A 19207-nucleotide genomic window follows, 5' to 3' on the forward strand; every position below is an offset into this window, starting at 1 on the left:
TCAATCACGTTTTTAATTGATTCAATCACACAATTAATTGATTCCGTTACAAAAGTCAATTAAATTTTTAATTGAAAATCGTGTTGGTTTTCAATCAAAATGGGTGATTGATACTATCATTTTCGTGATTGAAGACATTTCAATTAAAAAATGATTGAATCAGCGATTTTCGTGATTGAAATCAAAAAAAATTTTTTGTGTGTGTCGTATTGAATAGTCTAAGTGAGCCTAAAATACTTAACCTAAATAGCATGAAATTTGTTCTTTGTCGAAGCTCAAGATGTCAAATTTGGTGGTTGGTTTATATTGGGGATTTATAAAATCATGGACTGATATGACCTAATTCTTGCATCAACCGAATCTTATGAAATTTGTTCTTCCGTGGACTTCAGATTATGGATTAGTTTATATGGTGGTATACGAATATATATTCTGGTCCGATATGGACCATTTGTAATACAAACTGACCTACATATACTTGTGGCAATTTCAAGGCGATAGCTGGCTTCTTTCAGAAGTTAGCGTTATTTCAATAGACGGATAGACTCAGCCTTTCACCTCGACCAAAAATATATAATTTATGAGATCTGAGGCAGATATTTCGATGTGGTCCATGGTATAAAAAAAATCCACTGACTCATGTCCAGAGTTAAGGGTATATGAACATCGCACCGGCCAAATTAAGCTCCGATCTGCATGTCGTTAATTTCTAACTGACCAGCACCCTGGAATAAAATGAAATTTCCATTTCTTTTCCTTTTTAGCCATACTTAGCCAACATATTTCATTGAGATTAGATTAAAAAACAAAACAAAAAACACATGACAAAATTAATGATCATAAGAAATGATGTCCATGTTAAAAGTTGCACATTTACATCCTTGATTTGAAGCAACAAGACCTTTTTTACACATGTTAAGGGCAATGTAGAAATGGACACAAACGACAAGCTTGTATTCCTTACCAAAAAGTAATTGAAGATGTTAGGGCACCAGTTCAGCTTTTGATTATGTGTATATTTATGTATATGTTGTTATGTTTTATTTTCCTTCCATTTTTATGACAAAATAAAAGAAGAGCATAACAAAGTCGAAATCCTCAAACACTAACAAATGAATGGAAAGACATGACCGTATGCCCATGTCATAAAATGTGGTGTTACTTTGAGAATTGTGACTTACGAAAGGATTTCAATCGCCAATACTCTTGCACACTGAAAAAAAATACGAATGCAAATTTTGCTTAGCATAGAAAACGCATTTCTCTAATATAAAGTTTTTCCTTGTCCAAAAGTCGATAAACTTTTAAATGAAGTCATATTGTCATTATAATTAAGAGATTTGACTTAAAAATGGGTATATTAACATGATAGAAAACATTTTTGACTTTAATTATTAAGAAAAATTGTTTAAAATTAATGAAATTGTCTTTAAATTTGTTGTCTTTTGCATCTTGGCTGCAAAGCAAAAAATCGTTCAAATATAGGACACATTTTTCAACACTTTATTTTAAAGACGTTTCTTACTTGAAACATAGCATAATTTCTACTGGAAGTCGAGTCTGAATTTGGAAAAAAAGTTGTCGTTAACTCGTTTTTAAAGGACTTTGATAGCATACGAAGAAAACAAGCTGAAAAAACGAACGAAAAATTCAAATTTGCTTCCTACAAACAAGTACACACAACCCAAATTTAAAAGAGAATTGTGTTTTAAAAGTATCCTTAATTGTATTCTCTGCTTCTTTGGCTCGGAGTCAATACCAAAATTTTTAAAGTAAAGACAAAATCGTTGGGTTTCAAATGCTTTTTTTTAAGCAGTGCAGTACTGTGCACAGTGGAGAAAGTCTTAAAAAATTAAAATATTTATTTGGTATGTGATTTAAGCATATGCCTTCTAAAAAACATGCAAAATTCGTACATATAGCCTCATAGTTATATGTAGCCTCCATATAAACCCAGATTTCATTTCCGGAGTGCAGATTTCAACCGATACAGTTGCAATTTGCTACGTGATTTTACTATATGCCTTCTAACAACCATGCAAAACATGGTCCATATCTGTTCATAATTATATATAACCACCATATAAAGTAACACTTTTGACCCCTGACTTCTTAAGGCTCAATTGGTACCACAACCCAAGTAACTATATTGTGGATGTCAATCTTTAATAGAATTTTGTACACAACCCATGGAGGATAGTAAAGGGTGGTTAAAATTTCAAGGGCCGATGTTGATTTTGAATAAAACACAAACTATTTAGGAAATTATTGTAATTTTATTTTATTATGATATATTGGTATTACTCAATTATGTATGGAACAAAATATCGGCCAAATGGAGGCCGCGACCTCGGTGGCACACCTTCATCCGATGGTCCAAATTTTCGATGACGCTGAGGCATAATGGAGGTTCTAAAGGGTGATACGGTCAAAATTTGGTCAAGGGAAAACGCGTGTAAATCGGTGAAATCGTTTATTTAAAAAATCAAATTAAATTTCTTTTTCAAGTTCAATTAGTATAAAATTCAGGAAAAATATTCAGTTAGGCTTTCGCTTTTCCAAATCCGAATTGCCGGGCCTCACGATTGACACTTGCCATCATATTTTGTACAGCCACCTTGTCCACCTTCTTCGCCGCAGAAAGCCAGTTTGCCTTGAACTGCTGCTCGTCCTTAGCAGTTTTTTTGGTCTTTTTTAGGTTCCGCTTGACAATAGCCCAGTATTTCTCAATTGGGCGGAGCTCTGGCGTGTTGGGAGGGTTCTTGTCCTTGGGAACCACCTGCACGTTGTTGGCGGCGTACCACTCCATGGTCTTTTTACCGTAATGGCAAGATGCCAAATCCGGCCAAAACAGTAGGGAACAACCGTGTTTCTTCAGGAAAGGCAGCAGACGTTTATTCAAACACTCTTTCACGTAAATTTCTTGGTTGACAGTCCCGGAAGCTATGAAAATGCTGCTTTTCAAGCCACAGGTACAGATGGCTTGCCAAACCAGATATTTCTTTGCGAACTTTGACAGTTTTATGTGCTTGAAAATATCTGCTACCTTTCTCCTTCCTTTTGCAGAATAAAACTCCTGTCCCGGAAGCTGCTTGTAGTCGGCTTTGACGTAGGTTTCGTCGTCCATTACCACGCAGTCAAACTTCGTCAGCATCGTCGTGTACATCCTCCGGGATCGCGCTTTGGCCGTCGTATTTTGTTTATCATCGCGATTTGGAGTCACTACCTTCTTGTAAGTCGATAGTCCGGCTCGTTTTTTGGCTCGATGCACGGTTGTAGACGATACACCCACACGCAGAGAAGAAACATGATTGTCACAATCATATTCGAAGAGCAAAATAATATGATAGGAGCTATTTTTGCGGCGACCATGTAACATTTTAACCTGCAAACATGTTGGCTCAGTGAACATGGTTCTAAGAAAAATGTAATTGTCCTCATCTAAAATGTTATTATATTGATAAAAAGAATTTTGTTTGAATGAAAAGACAATGGTCACGATTTAAAATGTTATGGCATTCATTAAAAATATTTTTCTCCTAGTTAAAAGAACATGGTTACAACCTAAAATGTTTTGATCTTTATGAAAAAACTTTTTTCATCGTCGAAAAAAGGACGCCACTTGAGAAAAGAAAACACATAAACTAATTCATTGTTTATTTGTATTTATAATGCCGTTCAAGCAAACATCATATATTTTTACACACTCTATTTTATTTCAATTTCAACAATAAGTAATTATTCCATATTTACATCGTGCGCATCAAATGTACAAACGCAGACATCATGTAACTGCAAATAAAAATAAATGATACCATATAGCAAAATGCAGAACAAAAAACAGGTACATTTTTTCAATTACACTTTCCTTTTTTGTGTTCACATAAAACCACGTGCCACTTCTGAATAAATAAATTAAAACAAAACACAGTAAATCCGTATTCTCCGTCCATTCCAAGAAACAATCAACACACGACTGACGCGCAAAATGAAAATCGTGTGTACCTGCTCAATGTTTTTATAAAATTCTTTTCGCTGCAAACAAGTTAAAAAAATTAAATGGTCACGAAAAAAATGTAAATGGTCTTTATGGCCATGTAATGGTTCTAGACATGTCTATACTGAACCTATAAAAATACTTTTTTCCCTGTAAAAAAGTAAACAAATTGAATGGTCAGATACATGATTTTCCCGACCATTTAATGGTCTCAAATTCTATTATTTAAATGATAGAACATGTTTGCGGCATTTGAGAACCATTCAAATGCTTATTGCCACCATACATTTTTCTCCGCTCGAAAACTATTTTTACAAAGACAAAATACATGGTTTTCGCGGCAATTACATGCTCTAGATAAGCATTAAATGGATGCGGCAACCATGTCCAAACATGGTTTTTCTGTGCGTGCTGCTTATTTGCGGCATCTCGGAGAGAGAGGTTAGGGTTTCGCTTGAAACTACCGGCAACTCTCTTTGTCGTCTCAGCGGCTTCCGATTTTCGATTTCCCCCCGATCCAGACTTCCTGGCTGTCGATAAACGTTCCCCAAACACTTTAATTACATTTGTAACGGTTGATTTGGCAACTTTTAGCGATTTTGCCAGCTTTGCGTGCGAGTAGCTCGGATTTTCGCGATGCGCGAGCAAAATTTTGATACGCTGCTCTTCTTGGTTGGACGGCATTTTGACAACTGAAGAGTGAATTCCAAAATCAAAATAGGAGCAACATTCTACACACACACACCTTCAAAATGAGGGGTGTTCAGGTTTTTTAAATGTAAAATTGAAAGAAATACGTCAAGTTTATATTGACCAAATTTTGACCGTATCACCCTTTATGCCGTTAATGTGCCGAATTATCTCATCTTTTAGCTCTTGAATTGCTGCTGGCTTATCGACGTACACCTTTTCTTTCAAGTAACCCCAAAGAAAAAAGTCCAACGGTGTCAAATCACATGATCTTGGCGGCCAATTGACATCGCTATTACGTGAGATAACACGGCCATTGAATTTGTTGCGCAAAAGAGCCATTGTTTCGTTAGATGTGTGGCAAGTGGCACCGCCCTGCTGAAACCACATATCGTCCACATCCATATCTTCCAAGTCGAGCCATAAAAAGTTCGTTATCATCTCACGATAGCGAACACCATTCACAGTAACTGCCTGACCGGCCTCATTTTGGAAAAAATACGGCCCGATGATGCCGCCAGCCCATAAATCACACCAAACAGTCACTCTTTGTGGGTTCATCGGTTTTTCGACAATCACTCTTGGATTCTCATTCACCCAAATGCGGCAATTCTGTTTATTGACGAATCCACTGAGGTGAAAATGTGCCTCATTACTGAAGATGATTTTCTTCGAAAATTGATCATCCACTGTTGCCATTTCTTGGAACCATTTAACACGTTGTTGGATTGTGTATCTCTCCATGGTTCAAATTGAGTAAGTCTGAAATAGAGAAATGTCAAATAAAATTCGGAAAAAAACTTGGCGTTTAGGTGTGGTTCACATTCAACATCAGCCCTTACAATTTAACCACCCTTTACATAAAATTCGGCATTGCCGAACTATCGGTCCTATATGTATTCCGTATTGATTAGTATTAAGTTCGTTTCTACGAAAACCAAACATCATTTATGTATTTATCACAGTGAATAGGGTCCCAAACACGATGTTGTTAACTTATTTGTGCGAAATAATACGTATAAAAGTTTTTCGTGCGAAAGAAGTGATCTAAGTACTAAGCTTAAATCACATGTCAAGATATAAAAGATTGTTCTTAGTGGAAGTGCACCACGGGAACCAGCGTAGTGCAGAAGTTACATTGCTCGCCTTACATGCAAGGATTGGTGGATTCAATCCCAGTTTCGACACCTAGTACACCTAGACCTCGCTTTGCGTCGCAGATACGTTCGAAAACACAACGACGCAAAGTGATTTATGTGTTTCTATGGCAAACTATGCAAAGATTGGAGATAGATAATAACGCAACTTTGAAAACCTAACGAAGCAATGTGAAATCTAGTACTTGTTCAACAGCGAGGCAACTTCGAAACAACGCAAACCGAGGTCTGAAAATGTGCGTAACTCTACTCGGTCTACTAGTTCTCGTTCGGTGTGGAATGATGGGTGGTATTTCCCCAATTGAATTGTTAAACTTTTAAAAATTTCCTAACCACACGTATGATCGAACTACAGTGCACCCTTAAACATATGAACTTTTGCTACCAAATGAACGAAGAGCAGTCTTTATTAACAATTTAGTCAATTTTATGATTTTGTTAAGGGAGTAAATATTGAATGAAACGAAAACTGTTATTGCTGACGACAAGTGCAAAAGGAAAACGTGATGAAATCCCTCCTTAGAAATATAAATGATGAAAAGCAGACCCATGTGAAATGTTATCCTACCCCTTTTCATTAGCACCGAAAGTCACTGCGGATAAAGAAGTTAAACGTCCCATCCGTCCAGTGGTCAAGGCAACCATGATGTCGAAGGATAGAAAATGTTTAATTTTTTCCAAGTTTTCGGTCGCTCCGATTATTCTAATAACTCATTCATAAATGTAGTCGATATGCACATATAAGAAAGCGTGCTCCGAATTTCAAGACGCCTAGCCAATTTGAACAAAAAAGGAACGTTTGCATAGAATATGAATGAAGCGTAAAGTGCAAATTGTTTTCTCGTTTCGAGTAAAACATTTTGTCTGGCCTTATAATAATACCACCCATGCATATCGTATGGCACTGAATGGGAAAATACTGCTTTACTCTTTTAACAAAAAAGCCCGAATCCCTCCTATCTTGATTAATTAGATTGGACAATACATAGAAATTCATCTTTTCGACTTTAGCAGCATATAGCCTTGAAAGATTTTCTCAGAAATGGACATACTTGAATTGGAAAGCCAAAGCAATAGGGATGGCTTGGAGTTATCCCCTAGTTACTAATGGCTTATAACCAACCTAATGCATTTGGCCAAGATGATTTTTTTCTTTGCTAACTAAACAGAAAATTTTTTATTCAATACACCGAAAAAAAGTTTACTATTGTTTACGAAAAATGAACTAACAAATAGTAAGAATGACCATGATTTGACGCCAAAGATTTTTTTCATCTAGATAAGTTCATGATTATCTTATAAATTAGTTCATTTATTGCATCGTATTTTAGTACATTATTACTACGCTGCGGGAAGAATGTACTTACACTCATTCAAAATATGCCTGCTATCCGGAAAAATGAACAATTTTTTGGGAAACCTATATTAAGAAATTGGTTTCAAATGAACTGTGTGTCAGTATAATTTTCAAAAAAGTAGAGAAATTGAGGAATCAAAGGTACAACAAGCCTGAATACAACTAAGAAATTTTTCGTACAAAACAAGTCAATTTTCTATAATCCCCGTACTTTATTTCAAAAAATTATTATTACATATATTACACAATACTATGGCTTATGATATACAATAAAGGAAATATTTTTATACCCACCACCATAGAATGGTGACGGGGGTATAATAAGTTTGTCATTCCGTTTGTAACACATCGATATATCGATTTCCGACTATATAAAGTATGTATATTCTTGATCAGGGAGAAATTCTAAGACGATATAACCATGTCCGTCTGTCTGTTGTAATCACGCTACAGTCTTTAATAATGAAGCAATCGTGCTGAAATTTTGCACAAACTCGTCTTTTGTCTGCAGGCAGGTCAAGTTCGAAGATGGGCTATATCGGTCCAGGTTTTGATATAGTCCCCATATAAACCCACCTCCAGATGTGGGGTCTTGGGCTTATAGAAACAGTAGTCGTCATCCGATTTGCCTGAAATTGGAAATCTGGAGGTATTTTAGGACCACAAATAGGTGTGTCCAAAATGGTGTGTATTGGTCCAAACAATAGTTGTTATCCAATTTGCCTGAAATTGGAAATCTAGAGCTATCTTAGGACCATAGGTTAGGTTAGGTTAAAGTGGCAGCCCGATTAAGATTCAGGCTCACTTAGACTATTCAGTCCAATGTGATACCACATTAACTAAAAGTACCTATTACATATGGGCACTTCTAGTTTTAACCGCTGAACCTTCTTGATTATTTTTCTTTGTTATACCAACCAGATTGTTCCAAAAACATTAGCAGACTGCTTAAGTTAACGTTTTCCAGGTCCTCCAGTAATCTAAAGCTATATGCCCCTAAAATTTGCTTACGCATTACACAAAATGCAGGAAACTCACACAAGGGGTGTTTAATTGATTCCTTTTCCTCCGCATCGTGACAGCTCATACAATAGTCATTATACTTCGCGCCTATAGTTGTTGCAAAATCGACTATCAGGCAGCGACCCGTTATAGCAGATATCAGGGGTGATATCTGACGTCTCGAGAACATATGGGGCCATATTTGCTTGGTGTCGTTACAGCCCTTGCAATTCACCCATCGAACATTTGTCATCATAACAGCCTTCTCACGCAGTATGAGCTTGCAGTTAGCCAGGGGCATACCAACAGATTCTAGTTCTCCTGGAATATCTAAGGTAGTCCCTAGCCTTCCCAACTCATCCGCTTCGCAGTTCCCCGGTATGTTCCTATGGCCAGACAGCCATATTAGGTGAATATTGTACTGCTCAGCCATCTCATTGAGAGATTTGCGGCAGTCGATGGCCGTTTTCGATTTGAGGAACACAGAGTCCAAGGATTTTATTGCAGGTTGACTGTCTGAGTATATATTAATGCCCACATTTTTTGGAACATTACTTCTCAGCCAATTCGCCACCTCTCTTATTGCAAATATTTCAGCCTGAAAACACTACAGTGATTAGGTAATCTTTTCGCTATTCGAAGTTACAGATCATTAGAATATACTCCGAAACCCAATTGTCCATCCAATTTGGAGCCATTGGTGTAGCAATCTATATATTCGTTATTCCCGGGGGTCTGTGTGCATCACGCCTCACTGTTGGGGATTAGAGTCTCAAACTTTTTGTAGAAAAGTGGACTCGTCAAAGTGTAATCCACTACGTTAGGCACATCTGGCATTATTTTGAGGACCGAACTGTGACCGTAACTTTTTTCCGACCACAGCGATATCTCGCGCAACCGCACAGCCGTTGTTGCAGCTGACTGTTTGGCCAAAATGTCTAAAGGCAATAGATGCAGCATGACATTAAGGGAATTTGTTCCTTTCTTGCTGAATACGCCTGAGATACACAAACACTCCATACGCTGAACTTTGTCTAAACTTGTTGGCTGGTTAAGTGCCGTTCACCAGACTACAACACCATATAGCATTACAGATCTAACCACTGCCATGTATAGCCAATGCACAATTTTTTGTTTTAGTCCCCATCTTTTTCCTATTGCCTTTTCGCACGAGTACAAAGATACCGTTGCTTTTCTCGCCCTTTTTTCAATATTAAGCTTAAAGTTCAGCTTCCTGTCCAAAGTAACGCCAAGGTATTTTGCACACTCACCAAAGGGAATTTCAATACCCCCTAAGGAAATTGGCCTAACCGTGGGAGTTTTGCGATCTTTGCAGTACATGACTAGTTTTGTCTTTGCAGGATTTACCCCAAGACCATTGTCTTTCGCCCATTTCTCAGTCATCCGGAGGGCCCTCTGAATAATATATCTGATTGTGGATTGGAATTTTCACCTGACTGCTAGAGCCACATTATCTGCGTATGCCACCACTTTTATCCTTTCTTTTTCTAGGGTAACCAGAAGGTTATTTATAGTAACATTGAAATACGTCTCTTCATTGGAAGTTCGTCTAACAGCCTAAGTATACATGGATCTACATTCAGAGTTTTCAGTCCATTTAATATCGAGCTCGCATGGACATTATTGAATGCTTCTTCGATGTCTAGAAACGCCACGATTGTGTATTCTTTGACAGATAGTGAGCTTTCAATAAAGCTGACTAGTTCATGTAATGCGGTCTCAGTAGACCTGTCCTTCGAGTATGCATGCTGTCGTTTCGAGAAAAAAACTTGAATCGATGCTAGTTCTAAGATAAATATCTATCATCCTCTCCAGAGTCTTAAGTAGAAATGAGGATAAGCTGATTGGTCGGAAATCCTTCGCCCTCGAGTGAGAGGCTTTTCCCGCTTTAGGTATGAAAACGACTTTTGTTTCCCTCCACTTTCCTGGGATATATGATAAGTTGATACATCATTTATATATCGCCGACAACCAGGGGATAATTTTGTCAGTCACTGCTTGTAAGTCCGCCGGAGTAATTCCATTCGGTGTAATTCCATTCGGGGGGATTTGAATAGTCCAAAGCTATTTAACGCCCATCTTATTCTAGATTCCGATACAATTTCCTCGATAGGAAACGACCACTGTGACACCGTCAGAACCTGCTTCAACCGTCTGATTTCCAGGAAATGTGTGTCCAATAGTACCTCCTGCGTCTCCTCACTGGAAGTTGTCCAATTGCCCTCCGATGTTTTAATGAAACCTGGAGCGGAGTTGGTGGATGCTAGAACCTGCCGTACCCTGGAAGCCTCGGACGAATTCTCAATATTGCTGCAGTAATCATTCCAAGAGTTATGCTGAGCATTTCTCAGTTCTCGCTTGTATCCTCTCAGATTCTTCTTGTAAGCGTCCCAATCCTCAGGCGCTCTGGTGGACTTTGCTTTGTTAAAGAGCTTCCTGCAGGATTTCCTCATATTACTTAATTCCGTAGACCACCATGGTGGTCGATTTTTCCCCCTTGGCTTCCCTCTAGGGCATGCAGCTTTCAGTGAGATGTTGAAGGCCTTAGTAATCCGCTCCACTGCGTGTTCGATATCTTGCACATTTCTCATATTTCTCTCTGTTGTTTCCGGTATCATCATATTGAACGATTCCCTATACCTATTCCAGTCAGCTTTCCTAACATTTGGCGGAAATATGGTCTTGGTGGTATGAACATCAAATTTGAAACTGATGTAACGATGATCTGAGAAGCTGTGTTCACTTAAAACCTGCCACTCAGATATCATTTCATTCAGTTCTTGCGAGGCCAAGGTGATGTCCAAAACCTCGTGCCTGTTTTTAGTGACAAAGGTTGGGGCATCTCCCTTATTGCAAATTACCAGATTAGTACACAAAATAAACTCTATTAGCGAATCTCCCCTTGCATTAGTATCACTACTTCCCCATATACTATGATGCGCATTCGCATCGCATCGCATCCCATAATGAGTTTCGTCTTTGTTTTCAGTGATTCCTCAACTAAGGTCTTAACATCTCCCTGTCATGTCCCATGTAACATAGACCGAAGATACCCAATATATGCATTTGGCTATTTCTAAATTGGCAACGACAGTGTCTGCATTGCACATTGAAGGAAACAGAAAAAGTTAAGTTTTTAGCAATTATACAGGCTCGATTTACATCATTACCAGTATACTGCAATAGTTTGAACCCCGGAGTACTTAATTCAGATATTTTGTTTCTATAAACATATGGTTCTTGAATAAGAACTATGTCTATGTCCCCTTTCATCAGGAGAACTTTTAAGGCAACACATGCAGCCTTACAATGATGAAGATTTATCTGGAGGATCCGTAGGACCATCGAGATTTGCAACAACGTAGGACCATCGAGATTTTAGCAACTGAGGTAAACGATCTTTGATCGCTTTTGGAGGATGGCAGCTAATCCGCCGATCGTTCCCTTTTGCCAGTCTCAAGAATTCCTTGAGCCCATTTTAAGGAATCGCTTTGTTTAGCCGACAGCGTGCTTGGGTTTATCCTAACTTCTTTAGGATAAACAAAGCATTTCTGCGTTCCTTGAATCTCTTTCGTGAGGGATTACCTCCTTTTGATGTCGTTACCTTAGAAAAAGTTCGACTTGTCAGAGTGTCGCCACCTGTCCCCCCGTCTACAGGTCGACTAATTGTGCCTAACTCTTGGTCATTGCCCAGATTTATAATTCCAGTCGATAACCATCCACTGGGACCTGAAGATAGCAACCCAGTTGATGACTTTGAATTTCGCTGCATGGTGGCTTAATATCCCACCACACTTGAAATTCTTAGTAGGTACCTTTTACGATGAGTTTATCCGCTATTAAAAAAACACGTCCGTTTCGTTCGACGGCTGAATAGTAATAATATCGGATTTAGTTTTTATCGGCCCATTTGGTACGGCCTCCATATGGACCGATTTCACTTCTTGAGGGTACAGGAGATGCACTGATCATGAAAATTGATTGAAATTGAATGTCAAATTTCCAGATTTTACTTCTCGTAATCATTTAAAAACAAGTAAGAAAAGTCTAAAGTAGGGCGGGGCCGACTATATTATACCCTGCACCACTTTGTAGATCTAAATTTTCGATACCATATCACATCCGTCAAATGTGTTGGGGGCTATATATAAAGGTTTGTCCCAAATACAAACATTTAAATATCACTCGATCTGGACAGAATTTGATAGACTTCTACAAAATCCTTAGACTCAAAATTTAAGTCGGCTAATGCACTAGGGTGGAACACAATGTAAGTAAAAAATATGGGAAACATTTAAATCTGAAGCAATTTTAAGGAAACTTCGCAAAAGTTTAGTTATGATTTATCGCTCGATATATATGTATTAGAAGTTTAAGAAAATTAGAGTCATTTTTACAACTTTTCGACTAAGCAGTGGCGATTTAACAAGGAAAATGTTGGTATTTTGACCATTTTTGTCGAAATCAGAAAAACATATATATGGGAGCTATATCTAAATCTGAACCGATTTCAACCAAATTTGGCACGCATAGCTACAATGCTAATTCTACTCCCTGTGCAAAATTTCAACTAAATCGGAGTTAAAAATTGGTCTCGGTGGTCATATGAGTCTAAATTGGGCGAAAGCTATATATGAGAGATATATCTAAATCTGAACCGATTTCAACCAAATTTGGCACGCATAGCTACAATGCTAATTCTACTCCCTGTGCAAAATATTAACTAAATCGGAGCAAAAAATTGGCCTCTGTGGTCATATGAGTGTAAATCGGGCGAAAGCTATATATGGGAGCTATATCTAAATCTGAACCAATTTCAACCAAATTTGGCACGCATAGCTACAATGCTAATTCTACTCCCTGTGCAAAATTTCAATTAAATCGGAATAAACGATTGGCCACTGTGGCCATATGAGTGTAAATCGGGCGAATGATATATATGGGAGCTTTATCTAAATCTGAACCGATTTCAATAAAATGACTACACTACTAATTGTACTCCTAGTGCAAAATTTCAACCAAATTGGAGTAATACTCTGGTTTCTGGGACCGTATTAGTCCATATCGGGAGAAAGATATATGGGAGCTATATCTAAATCTCAACCGATTTCAATAAAATTTGACACACTTGACTATAGTACTAATTGTTCTTCTTATGCAAAATTTTAAGCAAATTAGGGTAAAACTCTGGCTTCTGGGGCCATATAAGTCCATATCGGGCGAAATAAATATTCCATATATATATCTATATCTAAATCTAAACCGATTTCTTCCAAAATCAATAGGATTCTATTCTGAGCCAAAACACATACTTGTGCCAAATTTGAAGTCGATTGGAGTAAAACTGCGACCTAGACTTTGATTACAAAAATGTGTTCACGGACAGACGGACATGGCTATATCGACTCAGGAGCCCACCCTGAGCATTTTTTCCAAAGACACCATGTGTCTATTTCGTCTCCTTCTGGGTGTTGCAAACTATCTTATAATACCCTGTTCCACAGTGAGGCGCAGGGTATAAATAGGGGTGAAAATCTGCAGATTTTAGATATCAAATCAATCTTGTAAGTGTGTTCTTGCACACTTACAAGAAATGTTAATGATTCCTCTAAAACTCAAATAAAAATGGTTCTTATAAATCCTGAATCTGATTCTAAAAGCAAATGTACTTGAAATGTATTGAATTTTTACTAAAAACATTTTTTTCATAAAAAATTTTTCTTAGTAAATTGTCCACATTTCGTAGTAAAATTTTTATATTGCCAATGTATTTTTATAATACAATCAACGATGCATTAACTACTATGTTGAAAATTTAATTATGGAAAAATCCTTCCCATTTCGTAGTTAGTGAACTAAAAAACATTTACTAAAATTTTATAAGTTTTCCTTTAGATAAGTTAATTTTCGTTGTGGTTACGAAAAATGAACTATATTACAGCAAAATTTTTGAACTATGTGGAAGTTAAAATAGTCCTTAAATTTACAAGACACATTTTTTCTGTGTAGATCAAAAAATACAAACATCCAAATGAAATATTCATCAATTTTCTCGCGATTAACATTTCAAAAATACAATGTCTAGAATTGTAGGTGATTTATGGAAAACAAATCTTTGATTTAAATGATAAGCAAGTGCACAACAAAAATATCGTAGGCGTTTTATCACTTGCCAACCGATAAAAAATCCACTATTCAACAATTATATTTTAATTTAATTTTCCGGTTTAATATCTATAAGTATATCTGTAAAAAATCGTAAGGTTAGTTTAGGTTTGGTTAGTGGTATATAAAGGGTGATTTGTTAAGAGCTTGATAACTTTTTTTTAAAAAAAAACGCATAAAATTTGCAAAATCTCATCGGTTCTTTATTTGAAACGTTAGATTGGTCCATGACATTTACTTTTTGAAGATAATTTCATTTAAATGTTGACCGCGGCTGCGTCTTAGGTGGTCCATTCGGAAAGTCCAATTTTGGGCAACTTTTTCGAGCATTTCGGCCGGAATAGCCCGAATTTCTTCGGAAATGTTGTCTTCCAAAGCTGGAATAGTTGCTGGCTTATTTCTGTAGACTTTAGACTTGACGTAGCCCCACAAAAAATAGTCTAAAGGCGTCAAATCGCATGATCTTGGTGGCCAACTTACCGGTCCATTTCTTGAGATGAATTGTTCTCCGAAGTTTTCCCTCAAAATGGCCATAGAATCGCGAGCTGTGTGGCATGTAGCGCCATCTTGTTGAAACCACATGTCAACCAAGTTAAGTTCTTCCATTTTTGGCAACAAAAAGTTTGTTAGCATCGATTGATTCTTTTGAGGTTAGGATTTTCATGCATTAGTATTTGACAGATCACGTGGGATTTCAGACATGGTGTCAAAGAGAAAGATGCTCAGTATGCTTTGACATTTCATCATGAATAGCCGAACGATCTGCCACAACGTCGAATTTTCAGTGAATGGGCCCTAGAAAAGTTGGCAGAAAATCCGCTTTTTTATCGACAAATTTTGTTCAGCGATGAGGCTCATTTCTGGTTGAATGGCTACGTAAATAAGCAAAATTGCCGCATTTGGAGTGAAGAGCAACCAGAAGCCGTTCAAGAACTGCCCATGCATCCCGAAAAATGCACTGTTTGGTGTGGTTTGTACGCTGGTGGAATCATTGGACCGTATTTTTTCAAAGATGCTGTTGGACGCAACGTTACGGTGAATGGCGATCGCTATCGTTCGATGCTAACAAACTTTTTGTTGCCAAAAATGGAAGAACTGAACTTGGTTGACATGTGGTTTCAACAAGATGGCGCTACATGCCACACAGCTCGCGATTCTATGGCCATTTTGAGGGAAAACTTCGGAGAACAATTCATCTCAAGAAATGGACCGGTAAGTTGGCCACCAAGATCATGCGATTTGACGCCTTTAGACTATTTTTTGTGGGGCTACGTCAAGTCTAAAGTCTACAGAAATAAGCCAGCAACTATTCCAGCTTTGGAAGACAACATTTCCGAAGAAATTCGGGCTATTCCGGCCGAAATGCTCGAAAAAGTTGCCCAAAATTGGACTTTCCGAATGGACCACCTAAGACGCAGCCGCGGTCAACATTTAAATGAAATTATCTTCAAAAAGTAAATGTCATGGACCAATCTAACGTTTCAAATAAAGAACCGATGAGATTTTGCAAATTTTATGCGTTTTTTTTTTTTTTAAAAGTTATCAAGCTCTTAACAAATCACCCTTTATATTTCGATTCTTATTAACAAATTTTATTAAACAAGTACATTTGCTTTAAGAATTTTACTTTTATTTAAAAAATATTTAATATCGAATTTGTCGCGGCACTAAAGAACTGAAATGCTTCTATTTGGTAAATTAATCAGATGTGGTGAAGAAACCACACAACCACAATTCACTCGTCATGCACTTTCTTTTGTATTTTCTACAACGCTCAAACTCTCAAACAGGTGTCGAAGACATCTACACATTTGGTCTTGCGATGGGTAACACCCCAATCGAACATTTTCAATTTATAAGTGTAATGTGTAAAATGGACAACGTATTTTTATCAATCAAAATCACTATGAGTAAACAATTTTACCCAATTATTATTATACATCAAAAAGTTTTATTATTAATAACACACACTGAAAAAAAAGCATGCCCGGTTCCAAAGATTTTGTCTTTACTTTAAAAATTTTGGTATTGATTCCGAGCCAAAGAAGCGGAGAATACAAGTAAGGATACTTTAAAGACACAATTCTCTTTTAAATTTGGGTTTTGTGTACTTGCTTCTAGGAAGCAAATTTTAATTTTTCGCTTATTCAGCTTTTTTTCTTCATATGCTATCGAAGTCCTTTAAAAACGAGTTAACGAAAACTTTATTTTCCAAATTAAGACTTGACTTCCATTAGAAATTATGCTATGTTTCAAGTAATAAACATCTTTAAAATGAAGTGTTGAAAAATATGTCCTATATTTGAACGATTTTTTGCTTTGTAGTCAAGATGCAAAAAGGCAACAAATTTAAAAACAATTTCATTAAATTTAAAGAATTTTTCTGAATTATTAAAGTCAAGTTGACCTTAGCCCAAACATTTTTTCTTTCATGTTATGATACCCATTTTTAAGTGAAATCACTTAATTATAAGGATAATACGACTTCATTGAAAAGTTTATTGACTTTTGGACAAGGAAAAAAACTTTATGGTAGAGAATTGCGTCATCCGTGCTAAGCAAAATTTGCATTCGTATTTTAAAGACATGAAATCTTTGACCTCACGACAATATTTTTTTCAGTGCACGGATGTAGTTGCATAACTTTAAATATTTTAATAACAAGATAGTTTTTTTTGAGACATGCAAATACAAACAAAGTACAAACAAATCCCAGTCTAAAATCCAAATTATAACGCATACTTCAAAATAACAAATGTTTCCTTAGTTCCAAAAAATCTTTAATACAAAGATGCTAAATCCTCAAAATATGTCTTAGCTTTTATTTACAGCGTTTTTATTTAAATCTAAAGATTCAGTATTTCAGTTAATTTAAAATCAAATAGGTATTTCTGTACTTTAAGGAAAATTTGCTTTTGTTCAAAGACATGCGACTTTACCGGAGGCAGACAAATCTCCTAAATATGTTTGATATTTTGTAAATTGTGCATACTAAAATTTATGTTGCGTAATCTTTAATATCACGTAAATATTTTACTCAGTGTAAGAAAAGTACAACGTTTGCGATATACATTCAAATTGATGAACAGACGGACCGTCAGAAAGGTTGGTAATAGCAGCCCGTTTTTTTCAGGATCACCTCGACTATTGTGTCTCTTATGGGTACCACAGTGGTGCACGTTTTCAATGGGTGCTGCCTTAAAGAAATAAGTTTATCAACGGGAAAACTTCATTTGTCTAATATTCATTGTATTCATTGTATTAATCACAAAAACAGTGAACGCATCAAAAAGGACAATTTTGGTTAATTATACACTCACAGAAAAAACATGTTTGGTTGCCGCATGATTTAATGCTTATCTAGAGTAGGTAATTGTCGCGAAAACCATGTATTTTGTCTATGTAAAAATAATTTTCGAGCGGAGAAAAATATATGCTGGCAATAAGAATTTAAATGGTTCTCAAATGCCGCAAACATGTTCTATTATTTAATTGAAAGAATTTGAGACCATTATATGGACATACCTGACCATTCAATTTTTTTACTTTTTTGCAGAGAAAAAAGTATTTTTGTAGGTTACATATAGACATGTCTAGAACCATTACATGGCCATAAGGACCATGTACATTGTTTTCGTGACCATTTATTTTTTTTAATTTTTTGCAGCGAAAAGAATTTTATAAAAAAATTGAGCAGGTACACACGATTTTCATTTTGCGCGTCAGTCGTGTGTTGATTGTTTCTTGGAATGGACGGAGAATACCGAATTACTGTGTTTTATGTTAATTTATTTATTCAGAAGTACATTGTTGGAATAACTATTTGTTGTTGAAATTGAACCAAAATAGAGTGTGTAAGAATATGTGATGTTTGATTGCATGACATTATAAATACAAATTAACAATAAATTAGTTTATAAATAAATAAAAACAAATAAATAAGGTTAATTTTGAGTTGTCTTTTCTCAAGTGGCGTCCTTTTTTCGACGACGAAAAAAGTTTTTTCATAAAGATCAAAACATTTTAGGTTGTGACCATGTCTTTTAACTGGAAGAAAAACATGTTAGATCGTGATCATTGTCTTTTAATGGAAACAAACAATTTTTTATCAATATAATAACATTTTAGATGAGTTGTTATCCAACATTGTTACAGGTTAAAATGTTAAATGGTCGCCGCAAAAATAGCTCCTATCATATTATATTGCTCTTCGAATATGAATTTGACATTCATGTTTCTTCTCTGCGTGTACACAGAAAAAAAATTTCGTAGTTAAACTAAGGCTAAATTAAACTTATTTTTATTGCAAAAAAAATTATTTGTTTGTAGTTAATTCTTACTATGCCCAGCTAGCATTTGGGTGATTGTTTTAACAAAAATCATGCAAATGAGTCATATTCGAGTACTTTAGGAGATCAAAAACTGCTATGCCAGTTATGTGATTATAATACGATACGAAAATGACTCGCGCTAATGGGCGTAAAATGAGTTCATTATAAAATACAAAAAAGAAATAACAAAAATCTAACAAAAACCGTCTAGAGGAGTCATCTTCGAGTACTTTTGGTGATCAAATAATGATCTTACAGAGTTATTGCAAGTGTTTTTTATTTAAATCAATTTTAACAATTTTAACGGGGCAATCTCTATAATATTGTCAGGGGCAATCTCTATAATATTGTCATTTAATAATAAAAAAGATTTAAATGAATTTGAGAATTTGCTACAGGAAAATGAAGAAAAGCTAAAACAAATTGTAAGTATATTTTTAGATATATGTCATCTTAAATACAAAACGACAGACAGGGAAATGAATGT

Source organism: Haematobia irritans, chromosome 1 (genome assembly GCF_050003625.1).
Source record: "Haematobia irritans isolate KBUSLIRL chromosome 1, ASM5000362v1, whole genome shotgun sequence".
NCBI classification, from domain to species: domain Eukaryota; kingdom Metazoa; phylum Arthropoda; class Insecta; order Diptera; family Muscidae; genus Haematobia; species Haematobia irritans.